This window comes from Lytechinus pictus, chromosome 17 (genome assembly GCF_037042905.1).
Source record: "Lytechinus pictus isolate F3 Inbred chromosome 17, Lp3.0, whole genome shotgun sequence".
Taxonomy (NCBI): domain Eukaryota; kingdom Metazoa; phylum Echinodermata; class Echinoidea; order Temnopleuroida; family Toxopneustidae; genus Lytechinus; species Lytechinus pictus.
Genome location: NC_087261.1, coordinates 4,691,423 through 4,704,073, shown reverse-complemented (window position 1 = coordinate 4,704,073; position 12,651 = coordinate 4,691,423).

Sequence of the window (12,651 nt, the reverse complement as noted above, 5' to 3'; positions counted from 1 at the left end):
TGGACGTGCATTCCCGTATTATTGGTCGTAAGAGGCTGAATGAGGTATCAAATTAATCAGAAGATAATGAACAATGGAAAGACATGAAAGAAATGATGACTCGAAGATGCATAACGATGGTAGGTGCAAGAACGCGCACGCATACCTGTGCGCGCGCAAATTCTTGACATGCTCAAAATGACCAGAAACGTACCCAAACTTGACCACGGTCGATTTGGGGAAATTTAAAATTTTGACGCGCGCGTACGTGCGCGTCGTGACCTTTGCATGACCTCTGATGATATGTCTTGATGACCTGTCACCTGAACTTGATATGATGCAAATATGGATGATTTTTGATGATTAGTTGCGATGATATGATCAATCATTTAATTTTACAAAATGGCGCCTAGATGACGTCATCATGATTTGATAACCTTGAAAAGTTTCCATTCCCATGTCCATAATGATGCCCATACATGACATGAAAATCAAGGAAATTGACATGCCCGATTTTGAGATAGAGGTGGACAAAGATTTGGCAATAAAAATAAAGAAAATTCTGACGAATATAATAGGTGATCTGTCATCTTAATGACAGACCACCTAAAAAGGACCAAAAAAAAAAAAAAAAAAAAAAAGGGGGTCCAGCGAGGTTTGAACCACCGAACCCTGGTATACCAGTCAGGTGTGTTATCCAGTCGGCCACAGTGTGTTCGACAAGCACAGAGAGCAAAATAGGAAACATATTGTCAACTTGACATTGAATGTACATTCTTGCAATTCCAAATTGGCATGATGACAAAACTCTACAAATTCTAGTTTTGAGAATAGTACAAGCTTTAAAATGAAACAGTGGAGATATTGTCTAAAGGATACATTCTAAGCTAAAACATATTGAAAATTTGGCGAGAACAGACCAAGATTTACGGAATTAAAATCAATTTAAATGACTGTGGTGACATCATGAAACAGAAAACACTTGTTCTTAGTTCCGACGCCATTTTGATGACGTCACGATGTAATTAAGAGTCAAATGTGGCATGAAATCATATCTCCTATTCATACTCTATTCGAATATGAAAAGAAAAATTGGGGTCAACGGACTCCCTGAAGAGCTACAGTGAATTTTATATAGGCATATTTTAGCCCATTTACGCGCGCGTAATGCAAATTTGAATGGACGCGCATTCCCGTATTATTGGTCGTTAGAGGCTGAATGAGGTATCAAATTAATCAGAAGATAATGAACAATGGAAAGACATGAAAGAAATGATGACTCGAAGATGCATAACGATGGTAGGTGCAAGAACGCGCACGCATACCTGTGCGCGCGCAAATTCTTGACATGCTCAAAATGACCAGAAACGTACCCAAACTTGACCACGGTCGATTTGGGGAAATTTAAAATTTTGACGCGCGCGTACGTGCGCGTCGTGACCTTTGCATGACCTCTGATGATATGTCCTGATGACCTGTCACCTGAACTTGATATGATGCAAATATGGATGATTTTTGATGATTAGTTGCGATGATATGATCAATCATTTAATTTTACAAAATGGCGCCTAGATGACGTCATCATGATTTGATAACCTTGAAAAGTTTCCATTCCCATGTCCATAATGATGCCCATACATGACATGAAAATCAAGGAAATTGACGTGCCCGATTTTGAGATAGAGGTGGACAAAGATTTGGCAATAAAAATAAAGAAAATTCTGACGAATATAATAGGTGATCTGTCATCTTAATGACAGACCACCTAATAAAAAGGACCAAAAAAAAAAAGAAAAAAAAAAAAGGGGGTCCAGCGAGGTTTGAACCACCGAACCCTGGTATACCAGTCAGGTGTGTTATCCAGTCGGCCACAGTGTGTTCGACAAGCACAGAGAGCAAAATAGGAAACATATTGTCAACTTGACATTGAATGTACATTCTTGCAATTCCAAATTGGCATGATGACAAAACTCTACAAATTCTAGTTTTGAGAATAGTACAAGCTTTAAAATGAAACAGTGGAGATATTGTCTAAAGGATACATTCTAAGCTAAAACATATTGAAAATTTGGCGAGAACAGACCAAGATTTACGGAATTAAAATCAATTTAAATGACTGTGGTGACATCATGAAACAGAAAACACTTGTTCTTAGTTCCGACGCCATTTTGATGACGTCACGATGTAATTAAGAGTCAAATGTGGCATGAAATCATATCTCCTATTCATACTCTATTCGAATATGAAAAGAAAAATTGGGGTCAACGGACTCCCTGAAGAGCTACAGTGAATTTTATATAGGCATATTTTAGCCCATTTACGCGCGCGTAATGCAAATTTGAATGGACGCGCATTCCCGTATTATTGGTCGTTAGAGGCTGAATGAGGTATCAAATTAATCAGAAGATAATGAACAATGGAAAGACATGAAAGAAATGATGACTCGAAGATGCATAACGATGGTAGGTGCAAGAACGCGCACGCATACCTGTGCGCGCGCAAATTCTTGACATGCTCAAAATGACCAGAAACGTACCCAAACTTGACCACGGTCGATTTGGGGAAATTTAAAATTTTGACGCGCGCGTACGTGCGCGTCGTGACCTTTGCATGACCTCTGATGATATGTCCTGATGACCTGTCACCTGAACTTGATATGATGCAAATATGGATGATTTTTGATGATTAGTTGCGATAATATGATCAATCATTTAATTTTACAAAATGGCGCCTAGATGACGTCATCATGATTTGATAACCTTGAAAAGTTTCCATTCCCATGTCCATAATGATGCCCATACATGACATGAAAATCAAGGAAATTGACATGCCCGATTTTGAGATAGAGGTGGACAAAGATTTGGCAATAAAAATAAAGAAAATTCTGACGAATATAATAGGTGATCTGTCATCTTAATGACAGACCACCTAAAAAGGACCAAAAAAAAAAAAAAAAAAAAAAAGGGGTCCAGCGAGGTTTGAACCACCGAACCCTGGTATACCAGTCAGGTGTGTTATCCAGTCGGCCACAGTGTGTTCGACAAGCACAGAGAGCAAAATAGGAAACATATTGTCAACTTGACATTGAATGTACATTCTTGCAATTCCAAATTGGCATGATGACAAAACTCTACAAATTCTAGTTTTGAGAATGGTACAAACTTTAAAATGAAACAGTGGAGATATTGTCTAAAGGATACATTCTAAGCTAAAACATATTGAAAATTTGGCGAGAACAGACCAAGATTTACGGAATTAAAATCAATTTAAATGACTGTGGTGACATCATGAAACAGAAAACACTTGTTCTTAGTTCCGACGCCATTTTGATGACGTCACGATGTAATTAAGAGTCAAATGTGGCATGAAATCATATCTCCTATTCATACTCTATTCGAATATGAAAAGAAAAATTGGGGTCAACGGACTCCCTGAAGAGCTACAGTGAATTTTATATAGGCATATTTTAGCCCATTTACGCGCGCGTAATGCAAATTTGAATGGACGCGCATTCCCGTATTATTGGTCGTTAGAGGCTGAATGAGGTATCAAATTAATCAGAAGATAATGAACAATGGAAAGACATGAAAGAAATGATGACTCGAAGATGCATAACGATGGTAGGTGCAAGAACGCGCACGCATACCTGTGCGCGCGCAAATTCTTGACATGCTCAAAATGACCAGAAACGTACCCAAACTTGACCACGGTCGATTTGGGGAAATTTAAAATTTTGACGCGCGCGTACGTGCGCGTCGTGACCTTTGCATGACCTCTGATGATATGTCCTGATGACCTGTCACCTGAACTTGATATGATGCAAATATGGATGATTTTTTATGATTAGTTGCGATGATATGATCAATCATTTAATTTTACAAAATGGCGCCTAGATGACGTCATCATGATTTGATAACCTTGAAAAGTTTCCATTCCCATGTCCATAATAATGCCCATACATGACATGAAAATCAAGGAAATTGACATGCCCGATTTTGAGATAGAGGTGGACAAAGATTTGGCAATAAAAATAAAGAAAATTCTGACGAATATAATAGGTGATCTGTCATCTTAATGACAGACCACCTAATAAAAAGGACCAAAAAAAAAAAAAAAAAAAAAAAGGGGGTTCAGCGAGGTTTGAACCACCGAACCCTGGTATACCAGTCAGGTGTGTTATCCAGTCGGCCACAGTGTGTTCGACAAGCACAGAGAGCAAAATAGGAAACATATTGTCAACTTGACATTGAATGTACATTCTTGCAATTCCAAATTGGCATGATGACAAAACTCTACAAATTCTAGTTTTGAGAATAGTACAAGCTTTAAAATGAAACAGTGGAGATATTGTCTAAAGGATACATTCTAAGCTAAAACATATTGAAAATTTGGCGAGAACAGACCAAGATTTACGGAATTAAAATCAATTTAAATGACTGTGGTGACATCATGAAACAGAAAACACTTGTTCTTAGTTCCGACGCCATTTTGATGACGTCACGATGTAATTAAGAGTCAAATGTGGCATGAAATCATATCTCCTATTCATACTCTATTCGAATATGAAAAGAAAAATTGGGGTCAACGGACTCCCTGAAGAGCTACAGTGAATTTTATATAGGCATATTTTAGCCCATTTACGCGCGCGTAATGCAAATTTGAATGGACGCGCATTCCCGTATTATTGGTCGTTAGAGGCTGAATGAGGTATCAAATTAATCAGAAGATAATGAACAATGGAAAGACATGAAAGAAATGATGACTCGAAGATGCATAACGATGGTAGGTGCAAGAACGCGCACGCATACCTGTGCGCGCGCAAATTCTTGACATGCTCAAAATGACCAGAAACGTACCCAAACTTGACCACGGTCGATTTGGGGAAATTTAAAATTTTGACGCGCGCGTACGTGCGCGTCGTGACCTTTGCATGACCTCTGATGATATGTCCTGATGACCTGTCACCTGAACTTGATATGATGCAAATATGGATGATTTTTGATGATTAGTTGCGATGATATGATCAATCATTTAATTTTACAAAATGGCGCCTAGATGACGTCATCATGATTTGATAACCTTGAAAAGTTACCATTCCCATGTCCATAATGATGCCCATACATGACATGAAAATCAAGGAAATTGACATGCCCGATTTTGAGATAGAGGTGGACAAAGATTTGGCAATAAAAATAAAGAAAATTCTGACGAATATAATAGGTGATCTGTCATCTTAATGACAGACCACCTAAAAAGGACCAAAAAAAAAAAAAAAAAAAAAAAGGGGTCCAGCGAGGTTTGAACCACCGAACCCTGGTATACCAGAAAATAGGAAACATATTGTCAACTTGACATTGAATGTACATTCTTGCAATTCCAAATTGGCATGATGACAAAACTCTACAAATTCTAGTTTTGAGAATAGTACAAGCTTTAAAATGAAACAGTGGAGATATTGTCTAAAGGATACATTCTAAGCTAAAACATATTGAAAATTTGGCGAGAACAGACCAAGATTTACGGAATTAAAATCAATTTAAATGACTGTGGTGACATCATGAAACAGAAAACACTTGTTCTTAGTTCCGACGCCATTTTGATGACGTCACGATGTAATTAAGAGTCAAATGTGGCATGAAATCATATCTCCTATTCATACTCTATTCGAATATGAAAAGAAAAATTGGGGTCAACGGACTCCCTGAAGAGCTACAGTGAATTTTATATAGGCATATTTTAGCCCATTTACGCGCGCGTAATGCAAATTTGAATGGACGCGCATTCACGTATTATTGGTCGTTAGAGGCTGAATGAGGTATCAAATTAATCAGAAGATAATGAACAATGGAAAGACATGAAAGAAATGATGACTCGAAGATGCATAACGATGGTAGGTGCAAGAACGCGCACGCATACCTGTGCGCGCGCAAATTCTTGACATGCTCAAAATGACCAGAAACGTACCCAAACTTGACCACGGTCGATTTGGGGAAATTTAAAATTTGTGACCTTTGTGACGTCGTGACCTTTGCATGACCTCTGATGATATGTCCTGATGACCTGTCACCTGAACTTGATATGATGCAAATATGGATGATTTTTTTATGATTAGTTGCGATGATATGATCAATCATTTAATTTTACAAAATGGCGCCTAGATGACGTCATCATGATTTGATAACCTTGAAAAGTTTCCATTCCCATGTCCATAATGATGCCCATACATGACATGAAAATCAAGGAAATTGACATGCCCGATTTTGAGATAGAGGTGGACAAAGATTTGGCAATAAAAATAAAGAAAATTCTGACGAATATAATAGGTGATCTGTCATCTTAATGACAGACCACCTAAAAAGGACCAAAAAAAAAAAAAAGAAAAAAAAAAGGGGGTCCAGCGAGGTTTGAACCACCGAACCCTGGTATACCAGTCAGGTGTGTTATCCAGTCGGCCACAGTGTGTTCGACAAGCACAGAGAGCAAAATAGGAAACATATTGTCAACTTGACATTGAATGTACATTCTTGCAATTCCAAATTGGCATGATGACAAAACTCTACAAATTCTAGTTTTGAGAATAGTACAAGCTTTAAAATGAAACAGTGGAGATATTGTCTAAAGGATACATTCTAAGCTAAAACATATTGAAAATTTGGCGAGAACAGACCAAGATTTACGGAATTAAAATCAATTTAAATGACTGTGGTGACATCATGAAACAGAAAACACTTGTTCTTAGTTCCGACGCCATTTTGATGACGTCACGATGTAATTAAGAGTCAAATGTGGCATGAAATCATATCTCCTATTCATACTCTTTTCGAATATGAAAAGAAAAATTGGGGTCAACGGACTCCCTGAAGAGCTACAGTGAATTTTATATAGGCATATTTTAGCCCATTTACGCGCGCGTAATGCAAATTTGAATGGACGCGCATTCCCGTATTATTGGTCGTTAGAGGCTGAATGAGGTATCAAATTAATCAGAAGATAATGAACAATGGAAAGACATGAAAGAAATGATGACTCGAAGATGCATAACGATGGTAGGTGCAAGAACGCGCACGCATACCTGTGCGCGCGCAAATTCTTGACATGCTCAAAATGACCAGAAACGTACCCAAACTTGACCACGGTCGATTTGGGGAAATTTAAAATTTTGACGCGCGCGTACGTGCGCGTCGTGACCTTTGCATGACCTCTGATGATATGTCCTGATGACCTGTCACCTGAACTTGATATGATGCAAATATGGATGATTTTTTTATGATTAGTTGCGATGATATGATCAATCATTTAATTTTACAAAATGGCGCCTAGATGACGTCATCATGATTTGATAACCTTGAAAAGTTTCCATTCCCATGTCCATAATGATGCCCATACATGACATGAAAATCAAGGAAATTGACATGCCCGATTTTGAGATAGAGGTGGACAAAGATTTGGCAATAAAAATAAAGAAAATTCTGACGAATATAATAGGTGATCTGTCATCTTAATGACAGACCACCTAAAAAGGACCAAAAAAAAAAAAAAAAAAAAAAAGGGGGTCCAGCGAGGTTTGAACCACCGAACCCTGGTATACCAGTCAGGTGTGTTATCCAGTCGGCCACAGTGTGTTCGACAAGCACAGAGAGCAAAATAGGAAACATATTGTCAACTTGACATTGAATGTACATTCTTGCAATTCCAAATTGGCATGATGACAAAACTCTACAAATTCTAGTTTTGAGAATAGTACAAGCTTTAAAATGAAACAGTGGAGATATTGTCTAAAGGATACATTCTAAGCTAAAACATATTGAAAATTTGGCGAGAACAGACCAAGATTTACGGAATTAAAATCAATTTAAATGACTGTGGTGACATCATGAAACAGAAAACACTTGTTCTTAGTTCCGACGCCATTTTGATGACGTCACGATGTAATTAAGAGTCAAATGTGGCATGAAATCATATCTCCTATTCATACTCTATTCGAATATGAAAAGAAAAATTGGGGTCAACGGACTCCCTGAAGAGCTACAGTGAATTTTATATAGGCATATTTTAGCCCATTTACGCGCGCGTAATGCAAATTTGAATGGACGCGCATTCCCGTATTATTGGTCGTTAGAGGCTGAATGAGGTATCAAATTAATCAGAAGATAATGAACAATGGAAAGACATGAAAGAAATGATGACTCGAAGATGCATAACGATGGTAGGTGCAAGAACGCGCACGCATACCTGTGCGCGCGCAAATTCTTGACATGCTCAAAATGACCAGAAACGTACCCAAACTTGACCACGGTCGATTTGGGGAAATTTAAAATTTTGACGCGCGCGTACGTGCGCGTCGTGACCTTTGCATGACCTCTGATGATATGTCCTGATGACCTGTCACCTGAACTTGATATGATGCAAATATGGATGATTTTTGATGATTAGTTGCGATGATATGATCAATCATTTAATTTTACAAAATGGCGCCTAGATGACGTCATCATGATTTGATAACCTTGAAAAGTTACCATTCCCATGTCCATAATGATGCCCATACATGACATGAAAATCAAGGAAATTGACATGCCCGATTTTGAGATAGAGGTGGACAAAGATTTGGCAATAAAAATAAAGAAAATTCTGACGAATATAATAGGTGATCTGTCATCTTAATGACAGACCACCTAAAAAGGACCAAAAAAAAAAAAAAAAAAAAAAAGGGGTCCAGCGAGGTTTGAACCACCGAACCCTGGTATACCAGAAAATAGGAAACATATTGTCAACTTGACATTGAATGTACATTCTTGCAATTCCAAATTGGCATGATGACAAAACTCTACAAATTCTAGTTTTGAGAATAGTACAAGCTTTAAAATGAAACAGTGGAGATATTGTCTAAAGGATACATTCTAAGCTAAAACATATTGAAAATTTGGCGAGAACAGACCAAGATTTACGGAATTAAAATCAATTTAAATGACTGTGGTGACATCATGAAACAGAAAACACTTGTTCTTAGTTCCGACGCCATTTTGATGACGTCACGATGTAATTAAGAGTCAAATGTGGCATGAAATCATATCTCCTATTCATACTCTATTCGAATATGAAAAGAAAAATTGGGGTCAACGGACTCCCTGAAGAGCTACAGTGAATTTTATATAGGCATATTTTAGCCCATTTACGCGCGCGTAATGCAAATTTGAATGGACGCGCATTCACGTATTATTGGTCGTTAGAGGCTGAATGAGGTATCAAATTAATCAGAAGATAATGAACAATGGAAAGACATGAAAGAAATGATGACTCGAAGATGCATAACGATGGTAGGTGCAAGAACGCGCACGCATACCTGTGCGCGCGCAAATTCTTGACATGCTCAAAATGACCAGAAACGTACCCAAACTTGACCACGGTCGATTTGGGGAAATTTAAAATTTGTGACCTTTGTGACGTCGTGACCTTTGCATGACCTCTGATGATATGTCCTGATGACCTGTCACCTGAACTTGATATGATGCAAATATGGATGATTTTTTTATGATTAGTTGCGATGATATGATCAATCATTTAATTTTACAAAATGGCGCCTAGATGACGTCATCATGATTTGATAACCTTGAAAAGTTTCCATTCCCATGTCCATAATGATGCCCATACATGACATGAAAATCAAGGAAATTGACATGCCCGATTTTGAGATAGAGGTGGACAAAGATTTGGCAATAAAAATAAAGAAAATTCTGACGAATATAATAGGTGATCTGTCATCTTAATGACAGACCACCTAAAAAGGACCAAAAAAAAAAAAAAGAAAAAAAAAAGGGGGTCCAGCGAGGTTTGAACCACCGAACCCTGGTATACCAGTCAGGTGTGTTATCCAGTCGGCCACAGTGTGTTCGACAAGCACAGAGAGCAAAATAGGAAACATATTGTCAACTTGACATTGAATGTACATTCTTGCAATTCCAAATTGGCATGATGACAAAACTCTACAAATTCTAGTTTTGAGAATAGTACAAGCTTTAAAATGAAACAGTGGAGATATTGTCTAAAGGATACATTCTAAGCTAAAACATATTGAAAATTTGGCGAGAACAGACCAAGATTTACGGAATTAAAATCAATTTAAATGACTGTGGTGACATCATGAAACAGAAAACACTTGTTCTTAGTTCCGACGCCATTTTGATGACGTCACGATGTAATTAAGAGTCAAATGTGGCATGAAATCATATCTCCTATTCATACTCTTTTCGAATATGAAAAGAAAAATTGGGGTCAACGGACTCCCTGAAGAGCTACAGTGAATTTTATATAGGCATATTTTAGCCCATTTACGCGCGCGTAATGCAAATTTGAATGGACGCGCATTCCCGTATTATTGGTCGTTAGAGGCTGAATGAGGTATCAAATTAATCAGAAGATAATGAACAATGGAAAGACATGAAAGAAATGATGACTCGAAGATGCATAACGATGGTAGGTGCAAGAACGCGCACGCATACCTGTGCGCGCGCAAATTCTTGACATGCTCAAAATGACCAGAAACGTACCCAAACTTGACCACGGTCGATTTGGGGAAATTTAAAATTTTGACGCGCGCGTACGTGCGCGTCGTGACCTTTGCATGACCTCTGATGATATGTCCTGATGACCTGTCACCTGAACTTGATATGATGCAAATATGGATGATTTTTTTATGATTAGTTGCGATGATATGATCAATCATTTAATTTTACAAAATGGCGCCTAGATGACGTCATCATGATTTGATAACCTTGAAAAGTTTCCATTCCCATGTCCATAATGATGCCCATACATGACATGAAAATCAAGGAAATTGACATGCCCGATTTTGAGATAGAGGTGGACAAAGATTTGGCAATAAAAATAAAGAAAATTCTGACGAATATAATAGGTGATCTGTCATCTTAATGACAGACCACCTAAAAAGGACCAAAAAAAAAAAAAAAAAAAAAAAGGGGGTCCAGCGAGGTTTGAACCACCGAACCCTGGTATACCAGTCAGGTGTGTTATCCAGTCGGCCACAGTGTGTTCGACAAGCACAGAGAGCAAAATAGGAAACATATTGTCAACTTGACATTGAATGTACATTCTTGCAATTCCAAATTGGCATGATGACAAAACTCTACAAATTCTAGTTTTGAGAATAGTACAAGCTTTAAAATGAAACAGTGGAGATATTGTCTAAAGGATACATTCTAAGCTAAAACATATTGAAAATTTGGCGAGAACAGACCAAGATTTACGGAATTAAAATCAATTTAAATGACTGTGGTGACATCATGAAACAGAAAACACTTGTTCTTAGTTCCGACGCCATTTTGATGACGTCACGATGTAATTAAGAGTCAAATGTGGCATGAAATCATATCTCCTATTCATACTCTATTCGAATATGAAAAGAAAAATTGGGGTCAACGGACTCCCTGAAGAGCTACAGTGAATTTTATATAGGCATATTTTAGCCCATTTACGCGCGCGTAATGCAAATTTGAATGGACGCGCATTCCCGTATTATTGGTCGTTAGAGGCTGAATGAGGTATCAAATTAATCAGAAGATAATGAACAATGGAAAGACATGAAAGAAATGATGACTCGAAGATGCATAACGATGGTAGGTGCAAGAACGCGCACGCATACCTGTGCGCGCGCAAATTCTTGACATGCTCAAAATGACCAGAAACGTACCCAAACTTGACCACGGTCGATTTGGGGAAATTTAAAATTTTGACGCGCGCGTACGTGCGCGTCGTGACCTTTGCATGACCTCTGATGATATGTCCTGATGACCTGTCACCTGAACTTGATATGATGCAAATATGGATGATTTTTGATGATTAGTTGCGATGATATGATCAATCATTTAATTTTACAAAATGGCGCCTAGATGACGTCATCATGATTTGATAACCTTGAAAAGTTACCATTCCCATGTCCATAATGATGACCATACATGACATGAAAATCAAGGAAATTGACATGCCCGATTTTGAGATAGAGGTGGACAAAGATTTGGCAATAAAAATAAAGAAAATTCTGACGAATATAATAGGTGATCTGTCATCTTAATGACAGACCACCTAAAAAGGACCAAAAAAAAAAAAAAAAAAAAAAAAGGGGTCCAGCGAGGTTTGAACCACCGAACCCTGGTATACCAGAAAATAGGAAACATATTGTCAACTTGACATTGAATGTACATTCTTGCAATTCCAAATTGGCATGATGACAAAACTCTACAAATTCTAGTTTTGAGAATAGTACAAGCTTTAAAATGAAACAGTGGAGATATTGTCTAAAGGATACATTCTAAGCTAAAACATATTGAAAATTTGGCGAGAACAGACCAAGATTTACGGAATTAAAATCAATTTAAATGACTGTGGTGACATCATGAAACAGAAAACACTTGTTCTTAGTTCCGACGCCATTTTGATGACGTCACGATGTAATTAAGAGTCAAATGTGGCATGAAATCATATCTCCTATTCATACTCTATTCGAATATGAAAAGAAAAATTGGGGTCAACGGACTCCCTGAAGAGCTACAGTGAATTTTATATAGGCATATTTTAGCCCATTTACGCGCGCGTAATGCAAATTTGAATGGACGCGCATTCACGTATTATTGGTCGTTAGAGGCTGAATGAGGTATCAAA